The sequence below is a fragment of the Equus przewalskii genome, chromosome 28, assembly GCF_037783145.1.
Source record: "Equus przewalskii isolate Varuska chromosome 28, EquPr2, whole genome shotgun sequence".
Lineage (NCBI taxonomy): Eukaryota > Metazoa > Chordata > Mammalia > Perissodactyla > Equidae > Equus > Equus przewalskii.
Window position 1 is genome coordinate 37,448,590 of NC_091858.1, and position 18,798 is coordinate 37,467,387.

At 50.1% G+C, this 18,798-nt stretch overlaps 1 protein-coding gene across 2 annotated transcripts in view; it reads right to left on the minus strand.

The window, feature by feature from the left end:
• The window catches only part of ARHGEF10 (Rho guanine nucleotide exchange factor 10), a 168,924-nt gene that overhangs the window by 131,862 nt on the left and 18,264 nt on the right, over positions 1 to 18,798 (minus strand). The window lies entirely within an intron of this gene.

Consider the following 18,798-nt stretch of genomic DNA (forward strand, 5'->3'; position numbering starts at 1 on the left):
TGTTGGAATTGTTTACCAGGAGAATTTGTTAATTTTAATACTTTTAAAAAAGGAAACAAATTATGGTTACGAGTACTACTAAAGGGAGAAACGTGAGACAAAAATCTTTAACAAAAATACGAAAAAACAAAATGACACCTGAAGAATGTTACCTAGTCAATGCAGTTAACAGATGTGTTAGACGCCAGACTCCTCTCCCTTCTCCTGCCCAAATTGCTGAATCATAGAAATAATTGGAAGCGAGAATTTTAGAACTGCTGGACATCTCAGAGAGCTCTAGTCCCATTCACTTGGCCTAAAGAATAAAAAGAAGGTAGCTAAATGTCATAAAACTAATTTAAACATTAAGTCCCTTAAAGGTAACTTAAGACTCACCTTTCTAGATGCTCTGTAAAAGTTCTTTCCCTGCCAATTTTGACTAATGTAAATCATAGGTAACATATAAAGACTACAATGGTTGGGGGATAAATGGGAGTAGGTAAGGAAATGCTTTAGCAATCTTTTTGTTATTAGCATTTGCTAATTTTATGGAAATAGACTGAGTTATTTTTAAACACTATTTCAGACCCATCTTACAGCACACTGTGAAGACACAAGAGCCTGAATCAATTGAAAAAGATATTTCCTGTCAGTGACCTTAACATCAGAAAAATTGCTTCAGGTCTCTCTTCCTAGGGTTCTTTGCCTGTCTCACTGTAAGGTCTTCTACCTGGACGATTATCTTAATGGTTGTAGTCAACAGAGGTAAAGAGGCAAGTGAATTCGTTCTAGTTTGCCACACTAGAAAATCCTGATGCTTGTTATGTTTTCTGATTAAGTAGACCAGAGACAAGAGGAAAATAGTACTGTGTATGGAATAAAGAAGCGATTTGGCCTGAATTTGGGGACCGTATTCTGGTTTCTGATGCTGTGTGAATCTTGTGTGAATTACACAAGTCTCTGAGCTTCCGTCCAACCATCCAGAAAATGTGGCTAACGATATCTACATCATAGATAAGAAGTTTGAACGGGAGAACTCTACAAAGAACCCAGTGTGAGGTCTGGCAAGAATCGGTGCCTGGTTACCCGTAATAATTATTTAGGTCCATCGTGGTTTTTTTCAGGAGAAAGAAAACATATTAAATCAATATTTCTAATAAGTGGGTCACAAGTTTGTTTTCAAAAACTTAAGGAAGTTCAAGAAGCTGCTACTGTGTCATCATTTTTCACTCAGAAATAATGGTTTTGGGACCTGTGGGGACAATACAGTAGCACCATCATTACTAGCAGTGTAGAGACCACTATATCCACACAAGAATGGCAAAAATTAAAGACTGACGGTAGCAAGTGTTGGTAAGGATGTGGAGCAACTGGAACTACTGTTCTATTAGACCGAGTTCTTCAGAGAAACAGAAGCAACAGGACACAGAGAGAGAAAGGGAGGAAGAGATTGACTTTTTATGAGGAATTGGCTGACACAATCATGGAAGCTGAGAAGTCCCATGACCTGCCATCTGACCCAAGAAAGTGGGTGGTGTAATTCAGTCTGGGATCCAGGGGAGCCGATGGTGTAAATCGTAGGCTGAGGGCTGGAGAAGATCAGGTGAGATGTCCCTGTTCATCAGTGAGGCAGGAAAACAAGGGATGAATTCCTCCTTCCTGCACATTTTGTCCTATTCAGGCCCTCAACGGACTGGATGATGCCCACTCACATTGGGAAGGGCCATCTGCTTTCCTGAGTTCCCCAGTTCAAATGCTAATCACATCCAGAAACACTCTCACAGACACCCCCAGAAATAGTGTTCAACCTGAGACCCCTGTGGCTGTCAGGTGCCCCATAACATTAACCAGCACAACTCTACGTTGTTGGGGGGGAGCAAATGGCACAACCACTTAGAAAAAGAGCTTTGCGGTTTCTCGTAGGACAGCCATAGCAATCCTACTCCTAAGTACGTAGCCGAGACAAATGAAAATATAGCCCCTAAAGAGACTGTTGCAAGAATTCTTTGTTCATAACAGTTTGAACTGTTCAAAACAGTACAAATAGTTCAAAACTGGAGACAACACTAATTCCATCAAGGGTGACTGTGTAAACAAAGCGTGGTATATTCACACAAGAGAACACTGCTCATAGGAAGGAAGAAACTGAGGCGCGCTTGGCGGCAGAGAGGAATCTCAAAAACGTTGTGTTGTGTGAAAACGTCAGACAGAAGGCTGCACGGGGTACGATGCCCTTCTTATGAAATCCAAGAGAGGCGAAACCAACGTATGATGATAGGAATCAGAGCAGGGGGTGCTTTTGAGGGGATCGACCAGGAAAGGACATAAAGGAATTTGAGGGGTGATGAAAATGGTCAATGTATCTCGATGGAGAAGTAGACATGTGGATGTATTCAGCTTGTAAAATTTTACTAAACTGAACATACGATTAATGTACTAATGGAATATATGCTCTATGTCAATAAAAAAGGTTTTAAAAGCTCACTGATACTTTAAAAAACATAATGATGAGAGGGAGGGATAATGGGGGAACACAGAGGGTTCCTAGGGCAGTGAAACTACTCTGTATGATACTATAATGATAGTATTATGATACTATAATATACTGTATGATACTAATATGATGCTATAATGATACTTTAATGTATAAATACATGACATTATACGTTTGTCCAAACCTAGAGAATTTACAACACCCAGAGTGAACCCTAATGTAAACTATGGACTTTGGGTGATGATGACCTGTCAGTGTAGGTTCATCAGTTACGACAAATGCACCGTCTCGTGGGGATATTGATAATGGGGGAGGCTGTGCATGTCGGGGGGTGGGGCGCAGGGGGCATATGGGAAATCTCTGTACCTTCCCCTCAATTTTGTGGTGAATCTAAAACTGCTGTGAAAAAATACTCTTTTAACAAATACAATGATTCCCTTTATTAATTGGATATAAAATATACCCTTATTAATTGCAAATTAAGTAAATCCCAGGATCCATGCACAGGGCAGGAGGTAATTTCTGCTCTATTCAGGATACTCTGTGTGGCAGTCTGTTTGGGCGGATGTAACAAGTGCCACAAACTGCGAGGCTTAAACGATAGACGTCAACTCCTCCCAGTTCTGGAGGCGGGAAGTCCAAGATGAAGGCGCCGGCGGAGTTGGTGTTTGGTGAGAACCGCTTCCTGTTTCATAGACAACGTTTTCTCTCTGTGTCCTCATATGGAGGAAGGGGCGAGGGATCTGTGGGTCTTTTTAGTAAGGGTTAGCCCCATTCCTGAGGGCTCCATCTTCATGACCTAATCACCTCCCAAAGGCTCCCCTCCAAATATCGTCACCCCGGGATTACGACGGCGACGTGTGAATGCAGGGGGGACACCGACGTTCCGTGCACAGCGTCTGAGAAGGAGAGAAACAACGAGGGCATGTCGCTCCCTCTGCGCCTGGCCTCCACCCCGTGCACGTCCCCGGACCCCCGGGCGGAGGGGCGATGTGAGAGCTGCTCTGGCCAGGGAAGCTGAGGAGGGCAGTGGCCGGGGTTATGGGCTCAGGCCCTGTAATCAGACAGACTGGGGTCCCTTCTGCCTCCTCTGCCCCACAGGCTGGCAATTTAATGTCCCACGCCCCACTTTCCTCACTGACGACAGGGTGAGAGCTCCCACGAGGCCCTGCTGAAGACACGGGCTTCAGTGTGCGCCTACCAGGGTGCCTGGACCCATGGACCCTGGAGGAGCCCGAGCCCCCACCCGGGGACTGGGCTGTCCTGGTCTGGGCACAACGCCCCGTCCCCGGCTCTGATCCCGGGGCCCACGTACTGGCTACACGGCGACCAGCAGCTGCTCTAACTGCTGTGCCTCTGCATCTTCACACAAAAACAGGTGACATAGGTGCTTCCTGCCACGGTCAGGCTGTGGTCCCAGCTCCCCTATCGAAGCTGAACCTGGGTGTTGCTGTCAGGGAGCCGTCTAGACGTGGTTAGAGCCCACCATCAAACGACTAACTGACATCGATTATGCTAGATAATCCGGGTAAAGATGATTCAGTCCCTCAAAACAGAGGTCGTCCCTGAAAAGAACAACTTCTGTAAGCTGGCCTCACTCAGACATGAGAGCACAAACCCCCTTCCTCACGGCCCCCTCCTCACGGCCCCCTTTCCTCACGGCCTCCCTTCCTCACGGCCCCCTCCCTCACGGCCTCCCTTCCTCACGGCCCCCTCCTCACGGCCCCCTTTCCTCACGGCCTCCCTTCCTCACAGCCCCCTCCCTCACGGCCTCTCCTTCCTCACGGCCCCCTCCTCACGGCCCCCTTTCCTCACGGCCTCCCTTCCTCACAGCCCCCTCCCTCACGGCCTCCCTTCCTCACGGCCCCCTCCTCACGGCCCCCTTTCCTCACGGCCTCCCTTCCTCACAGCCCCCTCCCTCACGGCCTCTCCTCCCTCACGGCCTCTCCTCCCTCACAGCCTCTCCTCCCTCACGGCCTCTCCTTCCTCACGGCCTCCCTTCCTCACGGCCTCCTCCCTCACGGCCTCTCCTTCCTCACGGCCCCCTCCCTCATGGCCTCTCCTTCCTCACGGCCCCCTTCCTCACGGCCTCTCCTTCCTCACGGCCCCCTCCCTCATGGCCTCTCCTTCCTCACTGCCTCTCCTCCTCAGGTCTTAGAGAGGTAGAGCTCTGGCTCCCGGATGTGGCGCTCAGCAGACCTCAGTAGCTATAGTTCCAGGCGTGAGGGAAGAACAGGCTTTGGAAGGAGAGCTCGGGCCCAGGTCTTTGCTCACCTCCTAGCTGGGTGACCTTGGACAAGTGACGTGATTTCCCTGTGGCTCGTGTCCTCACATGCAGCTGGGTTATTGCGGCCCCCAGCTCAGGAGGCCCTTGTGCAAGACTGTGGTGGCCATGGCACACCCCGCCGAGCACCCTGCCCGGAGCTGACAGTCTAGCGTCTGCTCAAGGTTATGTCAGCGGTCAAGTGACCGTCACAGTGACGTGATGAGAGAACAGTCACCCAGGGGGAATCTCACTGCAGCGCCCCTGGGTCACGGGACCCAAGTGAAGCCTGGGCCTGGGCGGACATCACTCCAGGGCCGTCACAGGGCCGTGCCCGGGCTTCAGACGGAGAGGCAGAGGCTTTGGGCAAATGCGAGGACATAGATACTGGTTTACCGAGGCTCAAAGCTCCCTCAGATGCCCCTCGTCGCGCTTCTAGAACTCCGGAATCAGTGGGGCCACCACTGCGCGTGTGTGTCCAGCTCTTCCTTCTCTGGGCTCAGCCGTGGGGCCCCTGAGCCTTGTCCGGGCCTCTCCAACCCCGAATAGACAGACGGAAGGTGCTCAGTGAAGGTGGAACAGCAACCAGCGTTCTGTCCGCCTCACGTCCTGTCCTCCCATGGCCCCACCTCCCTCCCGTGCGCTTGCAGGCCCAGCCGGCCCTTCCTCCGCAGGTTGCCCTTGACCGCCCTCTCCACGGCCGACCCCGCGCCCCCACAGCCTGCAGGCTGCACACGGCCCCCACCGCCGCCCATGCCCACCACACCCTTGCTGCCAGGCCTGGCACATAGTGGGCACACAGCACTCGCCAGGGGACGGTGTGCCAGGTGTGGGCCACTGGGGGCTGTGCTTGGCTGGCACGAGGAGGCTGCAGAGGCACTCGGGACAGCTGTGCCTGGAGGAGCACATCCCGCAGGCTGAGGACAGAGGCTTCCAGACACACTGAGGACGACAGCTTTGCAGACGGCCCACAGCTCATTTCGTGGTGTGAGTTCCTTCCCAGCCCCCTGATCATGTCGTGTCTTTTTAAAGTTCTGAAATAAAATAAAAACAAGCATCTACGTTGACGTAAACACGGTTCCAGAATCAGTCAGGGCTGACTTCTGGATGGTGGGTGGTCCTAAGTCTGGCAGTGGAGGGGCCCACGTGCTTGGCTGTGGTGTGATGGTTTCACAAGTGCACAGACGTCCAGACTCACCATACTGTACCCTTCAGTGACGCGTGGCTTATCCCACGTCAGTTATACTTGAACAAAGCTGTTAGAAATGAACGAATGGAGGCCTCGCGCAGTTTTCCCGCTTTTGCTCGGGGAGGCTCCCTTGTGGGCACCGCGATTTCTCCAGCCTCACAAACTGACCTCGCCTTCCCGTTGCTTAGAGCATGTTTGCAAAGCTCTCAGTGGGGAAAACAGTGGGGAGATTCACCAGGAAAACAGATGCTAAAGATGGGACAACGGCGAGGCAGGAAAAATGAGACAGTCGCCTCCCTTGGAGTCTTAGCTAAGGGACGTCCTGTCCATCATGAGTCTCCTGGGATAACTTCCCGGGAGGTAGCGCTGGTGCCCATGGGGTCTGCATCTCAGCGTAAGGAGACCTCGAGCAGAGTGGGCCCCAAGGTCCCTGTGTGTCCTTCTCTACCTAAGCGACCGAGGCAGTGTGTCTGTGGATGCGTTAACTTGGCCCCAGATCCAGCCACTGAATGAGCACCGCTGCTGGGGAGTGGAAGCCGCTCATGGGAAAGCGGTGGAAGCAAGTCATTTCCCCCGGTGCCCGGAGCACAGAGGGCCCGCTTTCCCACGCAGCCCTTCCCACCGCTCTCCTGAGGCATTCCTACCTCCCACCGCCCCGTCCACGCCAGGCCAAAGGGACACGTGGGGGAGGGGGCCGGAAAAGCTGAATAGACAGACAGGAACCAGGGAGGAGGACGAGGGGCCTGGCCAAGATAAGGCGGGATCCAGCCGTTCCAGATGGAGGCTCGAATCCGCGGGGGAGAAGGAAGCATTGTTCCAGGCGGGAAACAGGCGCTTTTTGTTTCCAGAGCTCTTGCAACAACGACGAAGCTGTTTTCTTGCTTTGCTCCATCTCCAGTTGGGGAAGAGGCGAAGGAGGGCAGCTCTAAGAAAGGGAAGTGGCTCCCAAGGACCAGCCTCGCAAATGCAGGGGGTGGGAGGATGCGTGGAATGCCTCCAGCTAAATGCTTCCCATCTGCATGGAGGCTCCTGGGGGCCCAGCAGGCTGACACGTGGAGGTGGAGGTCGTGGGGGCTGTCAGAGGGCTGCATCTCCCTCCACACAGGCCTGGATGCACAGCCGTCTCCCTCCTCCCACCAGGCTCCATCCCACCATCCCCCATCCTCCCCTCCTCTCCTCTATACCAAGCCTCTGGCGGAACAGTTCAGAGTCTGGGCAGCTGGAGCTGGGAAGGGATGTCAAAAAGGACACAGAGCGAGAGGACTCCTGCAGGTGACCTAGAAGGCTCTTTCCTGCCCCGAGAGCCCTGGTCCTCCCCAAACAAGCTCTGACTCTCAGTGCTGGCCAGCATGGGAGTCGTCAAGGCCCAGCAAGACACACAGCCAGGACCTGAGGAACACGGAAGGAGCCCCACACCCCAACCCCGTGGTGTAGATCCACGTTTTTCTGTGCCCTTGGCCTGAGGTTCTCCGTTACCAAGAAGTAGGGCATTTGAACCCCGGCCACGATGTCGGAGGCTAGACACCCAGCAATTCAGCCATCAGCCACTCCCCATGACCTCTGAGGACCACCGGAGGAGCCTGGGGAGAGGGGGCTCCAGGGGACGCTGAGGGAAGGCGGACGGGGGCACACAGGGCAGCTCTGGGAACTCAGGTGCAGGAGGTCCGAGCAGCAGAGGAGAGAAAGGAGGCGACAAGTGGGCACACAGGCCAAGGCCCACGGTGGCTGCGGCAATGCACGCACTGAGCAACAGTCCTCCTCACACTTCACTGCCCGTTTCCGGAGCTGCGCAGCCCACCAAGCCAGCGTTCCCCTGCTCAGGTTCATTTTTCCCCGTGCCCCTACCCCCCAACCCCGTGATTATTTCCACCTTGACCGGTCCCACCGGGCCGACGTCAGTGACCTCTCTCCTCCTCGCAGCACGACACTGACTCCCGTTGCATCTGGAAATGTTGAGGCTGAGGCCGCAGGCTGGCCTCCCACTGTCCACCCACCGTCCGTGCCCAGGCCAACAACCAACGTGTGGTCCTCTGCGCTGGTCCTGGGGACGAGGTGTCCCCGCTCCTGCTCCAGGCCGCCTCGTCGACTCCAGTGCAGCCGTCACTCTACTTCATCCCAGTGGCCGAAGCCGGCCGGTCCTCCTGAGCCCGCTGAGCCCCCATCAAAGCCCAGACGCCCATGAGTGTGCGTGCCGGTGGGGCTCCGTGCCAGGTCCCAAGGACGCTCTATGTGAATTCCGAACTGGGGTCTGCGTCTGCACAATCCGGGCAGATGCCCACTTCTCCTAATTCCCACCTCCCTGTCTGCTCCCCTCCTTCCCACCTGCCTTCTGTTACCCATCCATCCATCACGTAATGGGAACGTGTGTTCTCCTGCTCTCGTTCCTGACAGAGCTCCCAAGCCCCTTGGAGTCTCCTGGATGTCAGGATCCTGTTTGTCCTCAGGAGGTGACTGCCGGGTGGGGCCGCTCACCAGGAAGACGGAGCCAGCATCAGAAGCTTGGAAGCCTCAGCCCCAGCCCAGCCTCCGAGGAGGAGACGGGCTGGAGATTGCGTTAGCCATCGCTCGTGTGCCCGAGTGATGCAGCCGCAGACTGCGGGCTTCCGAGAGTCCAGGCTGGTGAGCGTGTTCACGTGCTGGGGGCAACGCACCCCAGCCCCACGGGGACGGAAACTCCTGCGCTCGGGGCCCTCCCAGCCCTTGCCCTGTGCGCCTCTGCACCCGGCTGTCCGTCCGTATCCTTTATCACATCCTTTATTGTATAATAAACTGGGAAACGTGAGTAGCATTTCCCTGCGTTCTGTGAGCTGCTCAGCAAATTACTCCAGCCCGTTCATAACCACGGTGGGACTGGCCTGCAGAGGGGGCAGTCTGTGGGATGTGACTCGAACTCCCGGCAGATGGTGTCAGAACTGAACTGAATTGTAAGACACCCAGTTGGTGTCAGAGACTCGGCTGGTGTGGGAAAAAACCCACACATTTGGTGTCAGTGTTGTGAATAGTGCTGCAATGAACACAGGGGTGCATATGTTACTTTGGATTGTTGATTTCGAGTTCTTTGGGTAGATACCCAGTAGTGGGATAGCTGGGTCCTATTGTAGTTCTATTTTCAGTTTTTTGAGGAGTCTCCATACTGTTTCCTATAGTGGCTGCACCAGTTTTCATTCCCACCAGCAGTGTATGAGGGTTCCCTTCTCTCCACACCCTCTCCAACATTTGTGACTTTTAGTCTGTGTGATTATAGCCATTTTAACAGGTGTAAGGAGGTATAGAAGAGTTAATATTTTTAAAATTTTTTATTATTATTATTATTATTTTTTTTTGAGGAAGATCAGCCCTGAGCTAACATCTGCCAACCTTCCGCTTTTTGCTGAGGAAGACTGGCCCTGAGCTAACATCCATGCCCATCTTCCTCTACTTTATATGTGGGACGCCTGCCACAGCATGGCTTGACAAGCGGTGCCATGTCCACACCTGGGATCCGAACCAGTGAACCCCTAGCCAGCAAAGCAGAACGTGCACTTAACCACTGCACCACCGGGCCAGCTCCAAGAGTTAATTTTTTAAAGTGAGTTGAATATCCAGGTGAAGAGAAGAGACAGAATTTGAGGTGAGTTTTAACATAATAAGGAAACACTCTGAATTTTAAAGTTTATCATCCCTGCTTTCAGATTCTCAAGTCTTTCTCCTTCACTCCTAATTAAACTTACTTTTTAGACATGAACATTTAATATAAATTTTAGATAATTTTGTGTTCAATTCTATTGTTTTCTATTATTTTTCTCTTTGGTTTACTCACGTGTCTAGAAACATCATGTTTTATATTACTCACAATTCCAAATGCATGGCAGTGCAGCTCCTTCAGGTTTTGTGTGCTGGTCTGGGGACGGAACACCTACAGCAACGCTGTCACGGGACACTGACGTCACACTAACAACCAAAACACCAGGTCCCGGGGCCGGCCTGTGGCCGAGTGGTTAAGTTCGCGCTCCGCTTCGGCGGCCCAGGGTTTTGCTGGTTCAGATCCCGGGCACGGACATGGGACCTCTCGTCAGGCCATGTTGAGGCGGCGTCCCACATGCCACAACCAGAGGGACATGCAACTAGAATATACAACTACGTACTGGGGGCTTTGGGGAGAAGAAGAAGAAGAAGAAGAAGAAAGAAGATTGGCAACAGATGTTAGCTCAGGTGCCAATCTCTAAAAAGCAATAAAATAATAAAAAAACATGAAGTTCTGTGTCATGAGCCACCTTCAGGTTAGGGGCACTGAGTGTACTGGACACTCCCCCATAAGGCCCCACTACTATTAGCATGCTTTTAGTATCAATAAATTGTTTTCCAAGTACACCCAAAATTAGACATTTTAATTAACTTTTATCACTTTTCATTTTTTTGATTTTCACCTAATTGCCCCCAAACTGAATTCCGACTAAACTCAAGTACTTAACTAGCAGAGTAGTACCAAGAAGCTCTTGGGGAAACCGGGCAGCCAGCCCTTGCTGGCTCTAGAGTTGGCCCTGCGGGGCTGGAGCCAGCCAGACCTGAACGCAGCTGCAGGAAGGCTGTGACTCAGTGTGTTCACAAGCCTGCTGTCTACACCCCTTTCCTCTCCTTCCCAAAGAACACTTTGACACTGCTGCATCGGGGAACATGAATAATGGTAACAAATGACTCTGAGGGGGAAATGGTACCGTTTTCTACAATCTCCTGAGCACTTCCTCCTCTGAAAACGGACCTGGGCATCTTGATTGAAGTGATAGGACAAGGAGATAGGGTTCATAGGTAGCCACATCCTGTGGCAATAAAAGTGCATTTGGCTGAAAATAGAAAGACGATTGTGTTCATCTCCGCCATGCTTCAACTGGTGGGGTGAGTGGTATTAACTCCCCAGGCCGGTGAACTGGGAGAGAGGATCCACCCAGCACACAGTGACGCACCAATGGAAGCTTGATTTCAGAGAAGTCTTGCTGTGGGGTCCTCACTCACCCACGTAAGGCCCCACACAGTTGTCCCCACAACCCAGTGTCTCCCTCACGCTGTGTCAGCACATCGGGAGAATTTATGACACAAAATCATACAAGGAGCACATACACAGACAAGGACGCTAATACAGCCAACTCCCACTTACCTCCCAGCCGGTTAAGAAACAGAGTGTCAGGACAGTCCACCAAGATGCCCGTCTGGATCCCCTCTTCCATCCCCCACGGTAATGGGGTACTCGGCATCCCGTGTTTACCATCCTGTGCGTTAGGTCATTGCTTGACTCACCCCCGCTTCCCCCCCCACTCGCTCACTCTCAATCTCCGCACCTGCCTTCCTCCGCATCATCTCTCAGACAGTGTTTAGATCTGCGTGTTCTCCATACTTTACATAAATAGTGTCACACTATACGTGTTTTTCTGCGACCTTCTTGGTTGTCCAACCTTCAGTTCACTCATTTCCACTCCTCTATGGCAATGAGCTGAAGAACACGCCAAGGATTACTTACATGTTCTCTGGTTGACGTTTAGGTTACTTCGGGCATGGGGCTGGTATAAGCCATACTTGTGTGAACATGCGTGTGTCTCATGGGGACACCTGCCCTCCGAAGGGTGAACCTCGAGGGGTGGGCTTGCCAGGGCGCGGGGTCTGCACACCCCCATTTCAGTACACGACGCCTTTGCTGCCCAAAGAGCTGAAGCAGTCGAACTTCTCCCGGCCGTGCTGGGCATCCTGAGTTAACGTCTTCACCTACCTGATGTGAGTATAATTACCCTTCGTCAGAGTAAGGAAGTTTTCTTCCATTTCCAATGTGCTGGGGGTTTTTTGTTATTAATGGGGTTTGAATTGTATCAAATGCCTTTTCTCTGGTTACTGAATGAACATCTACTTTTTCTACCTTAGACGGTACCGCGAGGATTCAAAAGGAATAGATTTCCTAAATCTAAACAAGGCTGGCTTGCTAGGAGATATCATGCTTTTAAAGGCTTGCTGGGTTTGATCGGCTAGTTTTTGGTAGGATTTTTTCATCGACGTTCATGAGTGAGATTGTTTGCAATTTGTTTTTCTCCTACCCTTCTTATCAACCTCAAACTAACCTCATCAAATGTGCAGAATTCCTTCCACTCTCTGGGAGAGTTTGTTAAAACTTTAAATTCACTCTTCCTTGAATTTTTGGTAGAACCAGTCAATAAAACCACCTGGAGCTTCTATTTTCTTGTTGGGAAATTTTGATCATGGTTAACGGACTTCCAGGTCTTCTGTCTTCTTCAGTCAGTATTAAGTTACATTTTTCTAGGAGTTTCTCCACTCACCCTAAGATTCTGCTTACCGCCGTGCGCGTTCGTGGCACGATCGCATTCCTGTTTGAACCTCCATGGTGTGCACAGCATAAGCCCCATCCGTGCCCATATGACGCTCCTTCTGCTCCTGGAACAAATCGCGAAGCTGCTCTTACACAACACGAATTTATTATCTTTACTTCTACAGGTCAGAGTCCAACACAGGCTCCACGGGCTAAAAACTGCACGTTGGCAGGGCTGCGTGCCTTTTCTGAGGCTCCCGAGAGGACCCGCTCCTCGCACTTGGCAGCTCTGGCGTGTGGCACCTTGCTCCGTCTGTAAAGCCAACAATGGTGGGGAGCGTCCTTATTACATTACCTGACTCTTAACTCTCCTGCCCCTCTCTTCCACTTCTACGGACTTGTGAGTGGCCTGGACCCGCCTGAATAATCCAGGATGATGTCTCCATCTCAGGGTCCTGCCCTCACCGCATCTGCAGAGTCCCTTTTGCCAGGAAAGGTCACAGGTCCACTGGCTCTGGGATTAGGACGTGGACAGTTGGGGGACCATTATTCTGCGGTCGCAGCGTCTAAGATTATTTATGCGCTCTTCTCTCTCGCTCTTTTCTCCTTTGCTCAATTTTGCCAGAGATTTTCAATTTTTTAAGTCTTTGCAAAATCCATTTTGTATTTTGTCTTCACGGTATTACTATTTTCTACTTTACTAATTTCTCCCCTTATCATTTTTATTTTCTTCCTTCCATTTACTTTTGGTTTGTTCTTATCCTATTTCTAATTTCCTAAGGTGTAGACCCAATAATCCTGAGGCATTTTTCTTTTCTAATAGTAGCATTTAAACTTATAAATGTCCCTGAAGGACTACTTTAGCTGCATTTCACACTCTTTTTATTAGCGTTCACTTCTAAGGATAATCTAATTTCAAAGAATGATTTATCTTTGACTCGTGACCATTTCTGACAACCATACTCGTAGTATTTCTATAAACATGTTTTTTGAAATTGCCTTGGTTGATTCCCAAGTTAACTGATTCACATTCAGAGAACATGTTGATATAAAACATCGTCTTGATATCTGCTTTACGGTAATGTCAACAGTTGTTTAAGATGCTTTCAAAGCGCAGCATTCTCAGAAGGAGAAAAGAAGAAAACAATCCCATTTACAATAGCACCAAAAAGGATAAAATACCTAAGAATAAATTTAACCAAGAAGGTAAAAGATCTGTACACTGAAAACTATAAGACTCTGATGAAAGAAATTGAAGACGATACATGTAAGTGGAAAGGTGTTCCAGGCTCTTGGACTGGAAGAGTTACCATTGTCAGAATGTCCAAACTACCCAAAGCAATCTACAGATTCAGTGCAATCTCTCTCAGAATTCCAATGGCATTTTTCACAGAAACAGAAAAAACAATCCCCAAATTTGTACGGAACCACAAAAGACCCCAAGTAGCCAAAGCATCTTGAGAAAGAAGAACAAAGCTGGAGGCATCACACACTTCCTGATTTCAAGCTATGTTACAAAGCCATAGTAATCACAACAGCATGGTGTTGGCATAAAAACAGAGAAATAGATCAATGGAACAGAACAGAGCCCAGAAATAAACCCATGAATATATGGTCAATTAATTTATGACAAAGGAGTCAAGAATATACAATGGGGAAAGGACAGTCTCTTCAATAAATGATGCCGGGAAAACTGGACAGCCGCATGCAGAAGAATGAAACTGGACGCTATCTTACACATACATGAAAATTAACTCAAAGTGGATTAAGACTGAAATCATAAAACTCCCAGAAGAAAACAGAGATGCTGAGCTCCTTGACATCAGTCTTGATGATAATTTTTTGGATGTGACACCAAAAGCAAGAATAGGCAAGTGGGACCACATTAAGCTGAAAATCTTCTGTACAGCAAAGGAAACTATCAACAAAATTAAACTATCCACAAAATGAAAAGGCAATTTAGGGAATGGGAGAAAATATTTGCAAATCACATGTCTGATAAGGGGTTAATAGCCAAAATATATAAAGGACTCATATAACCCAATGGCCAAAAACATCTGATTTAAAGATGGGCAGAGGATCCGAACAGACATTTCTCCAAAGAAGACACACAGATGGCCAACAGGTACATGAAAAGGTGCTCAACATCACTAATCACCAGGGAAATGCCAATCAAAACCACAATGAGATATCACCTCACACCTGTCAGAATGGCTCTTATCAAGAAGATGAGAAATAACAAGTGTTGGAGAGGATATGGAGGAAAGGGAACCCTTGTGCATTGTTGGTGGGAATGTAAATTGGTGCAGCCACTATGGAAAACAGTATGGCGGCTCCACAAAAAATTAAAAATAGAACTACCAAATGATCCAACAACACCATTTTGAGTATTTACCCAAAGAAAACAAAATCATTATCTAGAAGAGCTCTCTGCACCCCACATTCATTGCAGGATTATTCACAAGAGCCAAGATATGGAAACAACCTAAGTGTCCAGTGACAGAAGAATGGATAAAGAAGATGTGGTACATATACACATATACAATAGAATATTATTCAGCCATAAAAATTAAGGAAATTCTGCCATTGGCAACAACACAAATGGACCTTGAGGACATCATGCTAAGACAGAGAAAGGCAAATACCCTATGATCTCACTTATGGAATCCGAAAAAAACTAAACTCGGATACAGACAACAGATCAGCGGTTGCCAGAGGCAGGAGGTGGAGGGTGGGCGAAATGGGTGAAGGTGGTGAAAATGTACAAACTTCCCGCTATGAGATAAGCTAGTTGTGGGATGTTATGTACAGTACAGTGACTAAAGTTAAGACTCTAGCATGTATTTGAAAGTTGCTAAGAGGACAGATCTTAAAAGATCTCAACACACGAAATAAATCTATAACTATGCATAGTGATGGACGTTAACTAGACTTGTAGTGATCATTTCGTAATATGTACGTATATCAAATCATTATGCTGTACATCTAAAACTAAGACAATGTTATGTGTTAATTATATCTCAATAAAACTGGTAAAAACCCCAGTCAGGGTCAAGTCCCAAGTTCCCTGTAAACGTAGTAAAGCCTTCTATGACACGGAGGAAAGACAAGAGTGGGGGTGGTGGCGATGGTCACGTGTGCTGCTAATTGCATCCAGGGAATGCCGAGAGATGACGTCTGCGGTGGATGCGTGGAAGCAGGGTAGACTCCAGCTTCCCCTGTTGCTGAAACTGGCCCCCAGACTACTCCTCCATCTTCTCACTCCTCCCCTCCACAACGTCTCGCTTTCTAGGAAGGCGGGTCAGTCCTTTTCCTAGCCCCACACTAACAGAAGTTTCTCCCCCAGACAAGGTTCATCACTGTCCTTCTCCCTCAAGTGCACCAGTCCACACAGCGGGAGCACGGGGCTTGGCGAGTAGAGCCCTTGGATTTTAGTCCCACAAGTCCCCTCATGCAGTCAACAACCTGCACATCCATACACAGCAGACCTGTGGCCCTGGATGCTCCCATCTGACTTGGGTCTCCTCTCGTCTTTGCAGCCTTCCCTCAGTCTAGTGGTTTCCTCTTTCTCAGAATTCCTGTAGGTCAAGTTCTTTACTCATGCGGTGCTTCTCAGTCAAAGCATTGTTCACCCGGTGTTCACTGTCCCCACAGGGAGCTTAGGCCCAGGGGCCCCGTAGGCAAACTCTGATATTCTCCGTGGTGACTCTGATGCACACAGAGGGCTGGGGATGACAGCCCTGGTCCTTCCAGCCCCTTTCCCAAGGCGGGAAGTGCTGCGTGGCACAGGCTGTCCAGTCCTGACCCCTGCCTGCCCCATTGCCTCAGGGCCTCAGCCGCAGTGCCCAGTGCTATTACAGTAACATCCCAACCACTTCCGATTTGCTAGAAACACATCTTGCTCTTCTGGAACCTTCTACACGTGGCTGACAGGATACTCTGCTCAGAAGGCAAACCTTCAGGCTGCTCCAGACCAGCGCTTTCTCTTCCCCTTGTGTCTCTACCCCCTGGCTCCTCCATAAACCCTGCCTTAAGACTGCAGGACAAGGGCCACATACAAAACAGCTGGAAGCAAAATGCAGAGATTAAATACTGAGTTATCTTTAAGACCTGAAGTCAAATTTTTTTAAAACCTCTGGTTTTTGTGGCTTTAAACTTGGCTATTTTAAACACATAAATATTATTAAATTATAGAAATGCCAGTCTTTAAGGTGTGCCAGGTTGCTTCCAGATGGAGGGGAAAACAAACAGTAGCCCCTATCTCAACACTTTCATTTATTGCATGATCCAGCACATGGCATCTTTATACTATTCAGAAGAAGTAATAATAAAAAATAACTTTCTACTGGCCTACAAAAAGAACTCTTGAAAAATCTTCCAGGGAAATTACACTGTACTGTTCTCACTTTTGCTTAGCTATTTAAAAATTGGCATTTTTGGGGCCGGCCCGGTGGCGCAGCAGTTAAGTTCGCACGTTCTGCTTCGGCGGCCTAGGTTTTGCCAGGCCAGTTTGGATCCCAGGTGTGGACCTACGCACTGCTCGTCAAGCCATGCTGTGGCTGGTGTCCTACACGTAAAGTAGAGAAAGATGGGCACAGATGCTAGCTCAGGGCCAGTCTTCCTCAGCAAAAAGGGGAGGATTGCCAGCAGATGTTAGCTCAGGGCTAATCTTCCTCAAGGGCAAAAAAAATCGATGTTTTATTGTGAAATAAAATATACAGAAAAATTCATAAATCATAACACACCTATGTAACCAGATCAAAAATTAGAACACTGGCAGCACGTAGAAGCCCCCGGGGAGCCAGTTCTGATCCCAGCCCCTTCCCCCCACTGGAAATTAGTTTTCTTTTATTTGCAAGCTAACCCGTGAGCTTTCCTCTGTTCTGAGAGAGCCCAGAGTTAGAGGAGACCCACCCACTCAACTATTTTTATAGGAAGTTCTTTACAGCCCACATCCAAAATACTTTCCCTGTCTGGGATACCTTAACTTGTTCTCCATTCTGTTCTTGACTTCACCCAGGCAGAAGTTCCCTCAGAAGTCCGTCAATCATATTTTATAAGAAGATATGAGAAGCTCCTAAGAAATCGCATTTTATTGAAACACTGGGGTTGTAAATACAGGCACTGCTCAGAACAGCTAGGTAACTTCTTAGTGAAGCCGTCACAGTTATCTGTGACAAGAACATCAAATGTTGGAGTTGCGATGTCAATTTTTATCAATAGGATAAAATATAGCAGGAACACTAACAGAGGATTCAAGGAGTTCTGGTTAAATATGGAAGACTGAACAGCAATTTACTTCCACTTCCCCTTAAAACTCAGATAAATGACTTGTTCTTTTAAAGTGGGGACAGAGGATAAATTCTCCAGAGTGGAAGGAAGGCAAGAGCAAAGTCTGGGAGCTGGGAAGCACGCGGACAGGCAGATCTACTGAGGAGCGCCAGAGGACCCGCAGGGAAGGGCGGGGGAAGCTCAGCCCAGGGGACGCCCCACGGCTCCAGGGCCAGAGGCCCCGGCACCTCCGAGAGGGGCAGTGAGGCTGAAGACAGGCGGGTTGTAGACAGTATCAAATACTCCATGGGAGCCCCAGACCTCTGCACACCCAGGAGAGAGGGCATAGCCCCACCTGGAGCCCTAAGGAGCCCGGAGGACCAGCCCTCAGGAGCTGGGAGGACTGGCCCCAGGGCCTGGAGGACGGCTCTCACAAGAAGTGAGGCATGGCGACTGGCTCGGGTCTTGGAAGGAGCCGGGGAGAGCTCTACCCTCCTGTGGGGACTCGGGTCAGAGGAGTGATGGGGCCACAGGAGGCTCATCTGTTCCTTCCAGGGAGAGAGCAGAGCACTCCTGTGAACTGCAGTGGGGAGAGGGGTGTTCAGGAAGGGAGGTGACGGCAGCGTCACCTGGCTCACACAGCCACAGCGTGGCCAACAGGACTCCTCAGCTACGGGAATTGAGGCACAGCTCGGCCAGAGCTTGGGCCGGGGGAGCGCTGCAAACGCAAGTCTCGCCGTCTGACAGGCAGCACGAAGACGCACGGATGTTACTGAGACAAAGGGAGGATTCAGCGTTGGTGAAGCAGGTAAAGGAGCTGAAGGTTCGTGTGCTCTTGAGGGCTGCTGCTCTCTGTTCGTGTGAGCCCAAGAGGAAGGTGCTAAACACACGGGAGAGGAAAGTGCGACACGCTAACCTTTTAATTGGGCAGCTCTTTAAGGCTGCCCTCTACCCAGACCATGACTGCAGGGCTAGAACGCAGGCTGGGGCTCTGGCCTGACAGGGCTCAGGAGGATGGCCGAGGGCCCGGGCAGCGTGAAGAGGCCCCCAGGGCCTGCAGCCTCCTGTCATCCAGGCCCTTACCTCAGGGACACAAGCAGCTGCACCTGCAGAAATCAGGACTGCATTTCAGTTAGAAGGAGGTGGGAAGGGTGCGAAGGGCTGCAGCCCTCTGGGCCTGTCCCCTCCTGCAAAGGGACTGTGCCCACCCAGGGACCCTCTGGGCCTGTCCCCTCCTGAAAAGGGGCTGTGCCCACCCAGGGACCCTCAGGGCCTGTCCCCTCCTGCAAAGGGGCTGTGCCCACCCAGGGACCCTC